Source organism: Medicago sativa, chromosome 3 (genome assembly GCF_051527215.1).
Source record: "Medicago sativa cultivar Bolivia chromosome 3, Bolivia_mono, whole genome shotgun sequence".
In the NCBI taxonomy this organism is placed as follows: Eukaryota; Viridiplantae; Streptophyta; class Magnoliopsida; order Fabales; family Fabaceae; genus Medicago; species Medicago sativa.
Genome location: NC_140751.1, coordinates 11,224,583 through 11,236,910, shown reverse-complemented (window position 1 = coordinate 11,236,910; position 12,328 = coordinate 11,224,583). Strand labels below are relative to the sequence as shown.

General features: G+C 35.7%; 1 long non-coding RNA gene across 1 annotated transcript; it reads left to right on the top strand.

Moving 5' to 3' along the window:
• The first annotated feature begins 10,104 nt into the window (after positions 1-10,104).
• Positions 10,105-11,045, top strand: LOC146935697 (uncharacterized). The gene is made up of 2 exons (XR_015030328.1): positions 10,105-10,353; positions 10,495-11,045. It is a non-coding gene; the product is annotated as an uncharacterized LOC146935697 (long non-coding RNA).
• The last annotated feature ends 1,283 nt before the right edge of the window (positions 11,046-12,328 follow it).

Genomic DNA, 12,328 nt, shown 5'->3' with positions numbered 1-12,328 from the left:
TTTGATCATAGCCTTTGACTTAGAGTTCTTTGGCTTTGAAGTAATCTTAGCCTTAGAACTAGAAGCTTCAGGTTCTGATTGAACAACAGTTTCCAATTCAGCCCCTTCTGGTACAAAGAATGTTTTCAGACCTTCCTTGATGCATTCACAACAAGACTTTAGATTGGTTTTATCAAGTTTCACTTCTGGAAAACCAATTCCTCTGCCATTGTTCTTGTAAATGCTATAAATCATAGAAGCTACTCTGCTTCTGTCAATGCCAGATATAATGAAATCTTCAAGAGCAATTTCATGATTACTTAAAGGTTTTTCATTACACTTTTCTTGTAGCTTCTGACATAAGAACCTGAGCTGATCTTCATATGTTTTACACATGAAATCAAAGCCCCTAAGTCCTTGTTCAGAAGCTTTCAGATCCAATAGAGTTGATTTTTGCTGTTGTACCAAATCAGCATATTTTTCTTTTAAATCCTTCAACTCATTGGTTCTTACTTCAAAATGTGTAAGAAGTTCTTTAAGTGACTCAACAAGTTCATCTCTGGGAATTTTGGAATATACCTCGTTTTCATCTTCTGAGTCTGAATCTGATCCAGCTTCTGAAGTTGCTGTTGCTACCAACCCAACAGCTACCTTTGCATCTTCATCAGCTTCCTCTTTATCAGATCCAGATTCACTACCCAAATCATCCCAGGTTGCCATTAAACTCTGCTTAATCTGCTTCTTGAGTTTGCTTGGTTTGAATGTAGACCTCTTTGACTTGTCCTTTGACTTTTCTCTTTGAAGATCAGGGCATTCAGCAATGAAGTGTCCAGGCTTCTTACAGTTGAAGCATCCCTTCTGATCTTCTTTCTTTGAGCTTCTAGAGTTACCCCTTCTGGAGAGAAACTTTCTGTTCTTCTTGGCCAGATATTGAAGTCTGTTTGAGAGCATGGCCATTTCAGCAGCATCTGGTTCAGAATCTGAACTTGACTGTTCTTCCTCTTCAGATTCAACCACTTTGAGAGCTTTTGATGACTTGCCTTTGGATGGAAGAGCTATTGATTTACTCTTCTTAGTAGACTCATGTTCATTAAGACTTAACTCATGAACTTTGAGAGAACTAACAAGATCTTCGACACTTAAAGTGTTTAAATCTTTAGCTTCCTCAATGGCAGTCACCTTTGGTCTCCATCTAGCAGGTAAGCTTCTGAGTATCTTGCTTACAAGATCAGAAGCAACATAGCTCTTCTTTAGAATCTGTAGCCCAGAAACTAAAGTTTGAAACCTTGAGTACATCTCCTCAATAGTTTCATCATCCTTCATCTTGAATAACTCATACTGATGTACAAGCAGGAGAGCCTTTGCTTCTTTGACCTTCTTGCTCCCTTCATAATTTGAACAGAGAGAAGCAAACATAGCTTTAGCAGTGGATTTGTCACTCATCTTCATGTATTCTGCTTTGGGTATGGCCGTGACAAGAGCTCCTCTGATAATATGATGCTTCTTGTAGAGTTTCCTCAGTTCTGGAGTATGTTTCTTTCTGTCCACAGCAGCTCCTTCTTCATCAAGGACTAAACCACCAACGCCGTCTTCCAGAATATCCCACAATTCTTCATCTAGGCTCATGATGTAACTGTAAAAATTGGTCTTCCACCAAGAGAACTCTTCAGCATCTCCATTGAACTTTGGAACTTTTCCAACACTGGTTTTCTTACTATCACTATAATCATGTGAGACATTTTTATAGCTAGTATCACCATCAGGAGGAGGAGTAGTCATGTTTTTCTCAGATCTTTGACTGTTGCACGGTTAAGTGATACACAACAGACCAAGGCTCTAGATACCAATTGAAGGTGAGAAAAACACAAGAAGGGGGGTTGAATTGTGTTTTAGAAAAATTCTTCGTTTCTCCAAAAAAAAACTGAACACACTGATCAGAAGCTAAGCGAGACAGCTTCTGAAGTGATAATCAGAATCTAAATGCAGCGGAATAAAACAGAGTGAGAGAAGAAGAACGACACAAAGCAATTATACTGGTTCCTTCCACAATCCGGAAGTAGTCCAGTCCCCCTTGCACTTCCAAGGAGATTTCACTATGAGTAATATCTGATTACAAATGCTCAAGCACACAAGCAAGAGACTTCCAATGCTCAAGCACACAAGCAAGAGACTTCCTTTGCTCAAGAACACAATCAAGAGACTTCCTGCTCAAGCACAACTGCAAGAGACTTCCTAACTAAACAAAATTACACAGAAAATTGTTTAAGGTTGAACACTTGATATACAATCAGAGGTGCTCACAATACAAATCAGATACAGACTCAATGGACTTAAGAATTTCTAAGATATGACTTTGAGACACAGAAATTCTAAGTGAATGCAGAACAATTTCAGCAGAGGTTTGGTACTTGTGAAAATCTTGTGAGTCTTTCGTTCAGCGTTCTTGCATTACCAATTCTCTAGGTCTTCACTCCTTTATATAGAGGTGTGAGAGAGACGTTGTGAAATTGCCAGCACACCAAAGAGTCGTTGTTGAAGCTTGATCTTTCACCAATAATCTTTTGCCTGATTTGGCTGTTGTCCTATGAAGAACAAATTTGAAATCCATTCCTTATCCAAAGGAACATCTATGCAGGCGAAACCGTATTCTGGAGCTGTTTTCTTGTCCTGTAGCGCGGACACAAAACAGAGTAGTGGAGAACGTGGTTGTACAATTCGTACAAAGTACAATGTCAACGCTTTCGTTCAAGTTGCAAACACACGCCTTCAAACACCTTTGAAATGACCGTTGCAAACTCCACTAATCCTTTGTTTGTGTTTTCGAATCCAATAGACAGCTTTTGCATTGATAATTCTTCAATTCTTGATTCTTTGCAAATCCAGTTGATATTCAGCTTCTGGTGAAATGGCTTCTGATGATGCAGCTTCTGATGATATGACTTCTGCAGCTTCTGATGACGCAGCTTCTGATGATGTGGCTTCTGGACCTCTTGTCTTCAGAAGCACTATTCTTCAGGAGCAGCCTACTTCAGGAGCGGTATTTCTTCAGGAGCAGCTTGACTTCAGGAGCGCTTTTTCTCTTCAGTAGCAAGTTGCCTTCAGGAGCGTCCAAGCTTCAAATTTTTGTTGTTTCCATAGCTCTTTATTTGCTCATTCAGAACCAATGATGATGTAACTTTATAATTATGGTCCTGTACACTTGAACAAATATTAGCTAGTCCAATTTACAATTTTTAATACCTTGTTATCATCAAAACTCTTTAAGGTTCATTGTTAAACACATTTTGTTCCAACAAAACAAACTCAATTAACTAATAATTAAACGAACCCAAATGTAATTTGATAAAACAAACAATTTAGATTTTGATACACCCAAATGGAATCTGATAAAACAAACAATTTAATAATTAAACTCATTTATTAAAAATTAAACAAAAATTAAGCACAATAGCACATAGACAGACATATAGAGAGTATAGATATACCATTTTTCTCCCCCTTTTTAGCAACAAAATATGCCAACATAAAACCTTCAGGAGTGTATACCGCAACAGTACAAGACATGCTACAGGATAACTTCAAGAGGAGAAACAAAAACTTAGACAGATGAGATGTTTCAACCTCCTCTGGCACATCAACTCAGCATCAGGAAAAACAAGACTGTTCGAGAATGCATCAAATAGAATACCACCAAGCAAAATAGATGCAGAAATGGCAGAACAGAAAAATAATACCTCAAACAATCTACCTCCAGAAAATATCAGACCTGCAGCAAGAGCACTTCCAAATGTTCCAACAATGTCTGGAACATAATCCGCACCGAACAACTTATAGTGCAACATGAGAAGAGATTCCCTCTTCTTATCAATAACATTGGCAGTCTTAATACTAGGGTGATGGTCTAAGATAATACTACTCAACAAGGTAAGCATGCTTAACAGTTTGTTCAAAGATATAAGCACAAAAATCCATTTTAGCCTTAGAACCTACATCATAAACAAACTTACCCAACCATGTGGCAATATCAGAGGAATGAGTTGTAGGGACCCAGTTTGCTGCAGCAATCCTGTTGGGAATAACATATTTCACAGACAATTTGCAGAGGAAATATTTTTCTTCTTAGACTACACTTTGACTTGATCGGCAGTGATCTCCTTGCACACCTGATTGTCAGTCACCTCTAGCTCAGGAATCTTGGTCTCTTCACCCCAAGAAACTTGTTGATGGTGTTGGGAGAGAAGTTGACACATTCTCTTCTAACATAGACTTTTTGGTACTTCTTGCTAAGAAGATAGTCACAAACCTAAGAGATATATACCAGAAACTCCTTCACCAATTTTTTTCCAGGGCCAGCATCCCACTATTCAGCATAGTGTTCTTGAGAATCTCAATTGTACTCAAATATCCATGTGTTGGAACATCTTGTTCAACATTGAATTCTTTTAACATTTCCTTCATCCACACAAGGTTAGAACAATTGCCACCAGCTTCTGAGTACTCAGATCCAACAGTAGATTGGGACACACAAAAATGATTCTCACAGACAAAGAGATTTGATTATTTCTTGAATAGAACAATATGAGATCATATAAACACACTATTGGGATACAATCATACCTTCTTTCGTTTAAACACAAGAACTCATCTCGAAAGAAAGTAACAAACTTCAGCATTACCTCAAAAGAACATCTTCAAAAAAATAGTAATGCATAGTTGGACAAGCTGGAGCACTTCCAATAACATCAGAGGCATATACAACAGAACTGAGATAGAACCCAGCCTCACAGAAAAATCAAGGGAGAAATAAACTCCCACAAACAACCAACTTCAGAGAAAAATAAATTCTCACAATAGGATGTTAGAACATCTGGTATGACATCAGTACACCAGAAACATAACAGACCCACATCCATCCATACATTAATCACATAAACTAGCATCATGACATCATCAGACTAGTTAAAAATAATGCTCCCCCTCAGGTAATACTCCCCTTTAATAGGCATATATAAATAATAAACAACTCAATTACCTCCTCCCTTGAATCTGTCCATGAGTCCAGAATTTATCTTCCCTGGAGCTCACCCAGTAGCAGGTCGGGTGCTTGCTCTGATACCAATTAAAATTCCGACATACTAGCTTTCTTATGTTTTATATGATGTTTCAACATCAGATACGAACAGAATGTTAAGTAGGATGTTTTAACATCGAGCTAGCAGAAAACAAACAGATCAAGGCAAATATAACAGATGTTGAATGTTTAGCGCGTTAGTTAGAAGCTGTTCTATGTGATGTTTCAATTCTAGATGCACAGAAAGCAGATGTTCCATTTAATGTTCCAACATCGTGCTAGCAGTAAACATAAACGAACAGCAAAATAAAAGACAATAAGGTAAAAGGCACAGAGAGTTTGATAACCCAGTTCGGCACAACTCACCTACATCTGGGGGCTACCAATCCAGGAAGGAAATCCACTAGTGTAGTCCATATTCAATAGCTCTCAGCAAACCACGTTTGTACTATATGACCTAGGACCTACCCGTATAGACTTCAACATAGGAACTCCTAGATCTGAGATCACATCTCACTCCCTTACAGATGATCATAGCTTCTGCGATTCTCAATATACAGATACAATCAAATGAAGTTACCTTCAATACAAAACTACACCGTGCTTAAAAGCTTTGGTGTATCATAACGAGTTTACAACTCAATAAATATTCCTTAGCATGTATCAAGATGATACAAGAAAGGCTCACAATAAAACAGAACTAAACTTGCATCAATATGATACAAGAGTAGAACACACAAAGACTCAAAACCCTAAAAACTAAACCTTTTTAGTTTGACACCTTCGGTGAATGAATTAGGTCTTATAGTCTTCTATATATACTGAAGCAATACGGGTCAGAACAACTTGTTGGGCTTCAGAACAAACGGTGATCCATTTCATAAACAACAGAACCAGAAAAGGAAACTCCTAATATGTAGGCACATAATTAGGAACATCCTGATCACCACCAAAACTTTCCTAATTAAATAGCACAATCTTAGGAAATCACAAACGATCTGATTCTATACAGATATGCGCGTTGCTTAGCCACCAAGATATGAAAACGAGGTTTCCTTAATAAGAAAAGGCGCGCGTACAAATAGGCATAAAACCAGGCACACTGAACCGTTCCAGGATGTTAGAACATCATATCCAATATCTTGCAGAAATGCCTAAAACATGTTGGAAACTTGTATCCAGCAACACAAACATGGATATTTGTTTTAGCAATAATGAAGCCAATACTCAAATACCCAGCATAGGTCCCGATTCAGAAGTAGTAAGTGGCAAAGGAAGATAAGGAGTGGGATTGGAACCGTGAAATGTTTTCAGCTATGAAATGTGAAAAACTGGATGGATTTTGGCAGTGGCGGGAAGCTCTAACTTGTATACAACTAAGCCAATCTTAGATATCACCGGAAAAGGCCCAAAGTACCGTAATCCCAATTTTTGGTGTTTACGCAAAGCCACCGAAGATTGACGATATGGCTGCAGTTTGACCAAGACTTTATCTCCAATATTGAAATCAAGATGACACCGTTTCTTATCAGCCTGTATCTTCATGGCCTGTTGTGCATGGTGAAGATTGCTCTGAAGATGCACCAAAAGTTCCTCTCTATGTCGCAAATGTTCCTGCAAGTCAGGGGGGGTCTTCAGAACTGCCTTTGGAATGAATGAGGGTGGGAAGATCATGACCATATAATGCTTTAAAAGGCGTCATAGCTTCACTGATTTGATACGACATATTATACCAATATTCCGCCAAAGATAAAGCTTTTGACCACTAACGCGGGTTCTCAAATGTCAAACAGCGCAAGTACATCTCAAGGCATATGTTGAGGGTCTCAGACTGCTCATCCAACTGTGGATGGTAAGATGAACTCATGGCAAGAGTGGTGCCATGAAGCTTAAACAACTTCTTCAAGAAATTGCTAGTAAAAACTTTGCCGCGATCAGACACGATGGAATGTGGCATCCCATGGAGCTTGACAATATTATTCATAAAAACCTATGCAACCTTTTTACTGTCATAGTCAGACTTGAGGGGAAAAAAATGTCCAAATTTTGTGAGCCGATCGATGACTACCATTATAAAAGTAAATCCATTGGAACACGGAAGCCCGATAAAAAAAATACATTGCAACATCTTCAAAAACCTGTGTCAGAATAGGAAGAGGGTTCAAAAAAATGGCCGGTAGAGTGGTGGGAGTCTTAGCCTTTTGGCAAATTGTACACTGTTGAATGAATACTTTGATGTCATGTCTCATGTTCTTCCAATAAAATTGAGAAGCAATTCTGGACAGTGTGCGTGTAAAACCAAAGTGGCCACCTACAACAGAAGCATGAAACTAAATTAGAATGGTGTTAATCAACGGGCTAGCCATGGGAATAACCAATCTGTCTTTCCAATACAATAGACCATCCTTAGTGTTGTAGCAAGGATCATCAGCCTACTTATAACCATGGATCTACACACAAAAAAATATAGAAAAAAAATCAAGAGCCAAAAATTTTGGTCTCTCCAAAAAAAAAATTGTATGTTTCTGTTAAAAATAAAAAAGACAAAGAGTTCTACTGTTTTACCCATCTTGTTTGAATCAAGGAAAGAAGGATGGCAGTTCATCAAAGTTTAAGTAGGAATCCCTAGGTTAGTGAACTAACTCCAAGTTCTTTTGTTAGCCTACTTTCCCAAATATATCCACCCTTAACCTAAGTCAAGTTATAACCCTTAAAGTCCTCCAAGTTTGTAAATAATTTTAACATGACTGTCTGTGTAGAATTGTTTCAAATTCATAGAAAGGTACATTCATTGGACGACTGGAGTGGGCAAATGTTGTGACCAACCCTACTAGCTTTGGGAGATACATACATGTATCATAGAAAAGAGTATGGCTGAGAATATAGATTACTTCGCCTAGCCGGACCCGCTTGAAGGTAATGTGGTAAGTTCTGCTTTGTTGTAAACGTGATGAATGATTCCTAAGTACAACTCCCAGAAAAGGATGTTTTTCCTGAAGAAAAAAATGCAAAGAATAAATTATGTTTTTCTTTTGTTACTTGAGAACAAGCAACAATTTAGGGTTGTGATGACATGTCATCTTACGTTATTCTTAGCATGTTTTTTCAGTCATTTTCAGTAGGTTTTAGTAGCAAAAAGGAGGAGTATTAGAACAATTGCATGTGATTTCGAGACATTATAATGTTTTCTATATTTGAGTCTGCAATTATGGTTTTCCCGAAACATAGCAATTTTAGGGGATGTTTGAAGTAATTCACGAAGAAATCATGCAAATCGGCAAATCAAGAACATCCGAAGATTTGTTAATACTTAGGAAGACCAAGAATGAAGATTCAAGAGGCCTCAGGAGACTTACAAGAGGGAGGAATTTTGTTCCCAAGTTCCGAGGCAAGTTATTTAAGGACGAAGACTTAAAGCGACGGAAAATCGCAGAAACTATGCCCGGGAAGGAGTGCCATGCGCCCAGGGCATGGTTTTTGATGCATTCAGATGCGCCTAGCATGTACGGCATGCGCCCCGTGGAGTTTATATCTTTTCCTTGATTTTCTAAGGTATGTTTTTATCTTTAGTTATTTGTTTTTAGTTACCATGTGTAACTAATTATTTTTAGGTTAAAGTTCTAAGATAAACCTCTATTTAATTTTGTTGGATATTTATTTAATTTAATGTCATTTATATTTTTTTTATTTTTTGTTTGCTATTAAGTTTTATTAAGAATTTAGTTTATATCTGTAGTAGCGCAACCCTCGATTAGATACTTAGGTTGTGAGGGCCTAGTATTGATATTACTATCTTGATGCTTATATCTTCATATTTATATCTTGCTATTAATATCTATCTGTCTAAGAAGTAATTAGTTAGTAACTAGCGAAAGATGCCGAAAGTGAGTTGACCCTAGTAGTTATAAGTACTTAGTAGGTGACATTACTAATATTGAGTAAAATCTGCTCAACCAATGAGTTAACTAGTTAACAATTAAGGAAACAAGTGTCTGCCTAAAAGAAAAAAGTTGTAGCCTATCAGAACCATTCTCTTAAACCTTTGGTAAGGTAGACGCTGATAGGGTTGTCCGTTTGTAGAACTACAGAGAGAGAGAGAGAGAGAGAGAGAGAGAGAGAGAGAGAGAGAGAGTACAAGAAGATTGGTCAGGCTGGTCAGGCCCCACACTAATAATCCTTAAGAAGGTGGAGGAATCCTATAAGATTAATAACTTTATACCGTAGCGCCCATATAACCTTAGGGTGACCGTCATTGCCTTTGGAAATTTTGGAGTGCCAATTTAAGTCTATGCTTTCAATTATCTTTGGGATGGTAAGACCCCACACGTAAGAATAACCGTGTGATCAGAGGGTGCAACCAAACATAGGAGGGATATAGACTTGGTCAACTAAGATAGTATAGACCCCACATGTAAGGATCATCGTGTCATCAGCAAGTGCAGCTTGACGACCGACTAGGTTAGTAACTTCCCAACGACCTCATCACTTGTATTGTCTACCTAGAATAAATAAACGCGACATAACTCTTATTTAATTTCCAACAATATAAGTAGGGGGATTCGAAAAATCCTAACCGCTACTTACTTTTCTGCAACCAAAACAGGTAGCTTGCTCTGTTGCAAACAGATAAAAATCGCAAATCTCTAACCCTTTAACTCTTTTTTTTATTTGTCAACCAAAAATAAGTAACTCGGATTGTTTGAAGAAACGACAATCCTTGTGGATACGATACTCTACTTATCACTTTGTTACTTGATAAACTATTTGGTACACTTGCCTAATCCGCACATCATATATACATGCCAATCAAAGACTTTATCTGAATGAGAATGTTGATGAATTCATGCAATTATAAGTAATAAAAACTCCTACAATAAGGTTAAACTAATAACTTATGCATTATTATTTTAAAAATTTCCCCTTTCGATCATCAAAAGTAATAAAGTTAATTACCAAAATATTAAATCCTAATGATTAGCAAGTTTTTTATGGTGCGCTTTTATTAAGTGTGGTAAATGGACAAATATAACACATTGATCTTCTTAAGAGACACTTAATAATATTTTAAATTTAGGGAGTGACTTTTAAAAGTTATTAAGAGGTAAAAATATTTACATTTTTCTTTACGCAACATCTATAAAGTGATCAAATAAATTACATTTGTTGTATGTAAAGATTATACACTATAAAGTGATCAAATAAATTATATTTGTTGTATGTAAAGAGAGAAGATATGGCTCATAAGCTTGTGTTTACTATAATTTTATTTATTTTCCTATTTCTTGTTGCAAATAATGTTGAGGGTAATGTTTTTTTTTTCCATCCTTTTCAAATTTCCTTTTTTTTTTTTGAAGGATTTTCAAATTTCCTTCTTTAGTTTGTAGTTCATATATAATCTTTACTTCATTTTTATAACATTAGTTTATTATATTCTTTCACCACAGGAGATGTTGTTTGTATAACTGACAATGATTGCCCACCAAATACTCTAGTTCAAAGGTATAGGTGCATTGATGGCAAATGTGAATCAGTTTTTGTGTCCTACAGATAGTATGAGTCCCATGCTCAAGATATTACAATTACACCATGCATGGATGAGTGAGTTCTTACTAGCAAAAAGAAATAACGGATATATATTTCGCTAAAATATTTTATAGTTACCATTTAGTTATTGTCCTGAATCCCAATAATTGTGTTTCCTTTTTTTTTTTTATCACCGTGGCCTTTAAGTTAAGAGTATGACATTATATTTAAAGACCTACCACATACAACTTCAATAGGGTTCACTGTGATTGGCAGCTTTGAGGCTTTTGTTTCTAGTTGCAGTTTTTTGCTTTTCTTCCCTGTGCCTCGCGTCTGGTGCTTGCTGTAGTATGGGAAGGTTCATTTTTTGTTCTTATGGGACTGTTCCTGTATTGCCATAGCGCTGGGACTATGTATTGTTTTGTTATATATTGGCTGTTATAAAAATTTAATAATTTCATAGAGACTAAAATCAACCTTTACCCATTTTTTTTAAAATACTTTACTCTCTTTTGACAATGATTACATACTTCACTCGTAATATTATAATGATTATCTTAATTTATTTTTTTGGTGAAATTTCCTTCAATTATTAATCAACAACAAGTGATCAGATGTATTTTGTTAGTTTAATCTAAAAGTCAAAGTTAAAAACTTAAAGTTAAAAGAGATACTCAAAAGTCAAAAAGTCTTTGTTTGCGTGTTCTAATTGTGAAGATGAAGACTACAATTTTTAGTGCTCTTCCTGGTCTTAACTACAAGGAAAAAAATTGAATCAACAAAAGTTAAAGCATATATTATTCATATCAAAGTTGTAACCGCTAAATTTAAGTTGTGCAAACATTTTTTTCTCATTTGATAGCTAAAAAGAATTGTTTACCCATTTGTATCGTGGAAGATGAAGCTCGAGTAAAAATCATCTCCATTTGTTTCAAATAAATAGAAAATATCATTTTGTGAGAGACAGATACAAAAAAGTAGATAGTGGGTCATACAAGTAAGTAGGTTCCACCAATATTAATTATTTGTATTTTTTTCAAACTTCATTGTGTTTTTATCTCTTCAAATAGAAAAAATGGAGATTTGTATCAAAAAAAGGGAAAAAAAAAAGAAAAAATGGAGATTGAAGAGTACACTAAATGAAGAAGATTCTAACTCGATGAAACATACCTTATAGCCACCAACAACAATTTAATTTCAAGTACTTTGGTTTGAGCGGGGTCTTTATTTTCTGTACTGATGGGTCTCGTTCTGAATAAATATTTCTCTGCTATCAAAATAAATAGGGTTAATTATGTTTCTAGTCCCTATAAAGTAGCGACCTTGTAAGTTTAGTCCTTACTTAATTTTAATAGCATTTTTAGTCCCTATAAAAAAAATTTACTTATAATTTTAGTCCCTACTAAAACAAAGTTTGATTAATTATCCTTAAACTCTTAAATTTTTGAACGATTTTTTTGAGACAAGATTAGAACACTATGAAAGGTTCGTTTACTAAAATTTAGAATTTTCTGACATGAAATGAATTAAATATGAATTTTTTAAAATGACAAAAGTTAAAGATAAAAAGTAATAAAATCTGGATGTAGAAATCAAATTTTGCGATAATTTTTTGCATAGGAACTTTTAGTAATGTTCTAAACATGTCTGCAAAAAATTGTTCAAAAATTTAAGAGTTTAAGCATAAATTAAACAAATTTGAATTGAGTAGGGACTAATACTCAGTGCAAAAAAACAAAATTAGGGACTAAAAAT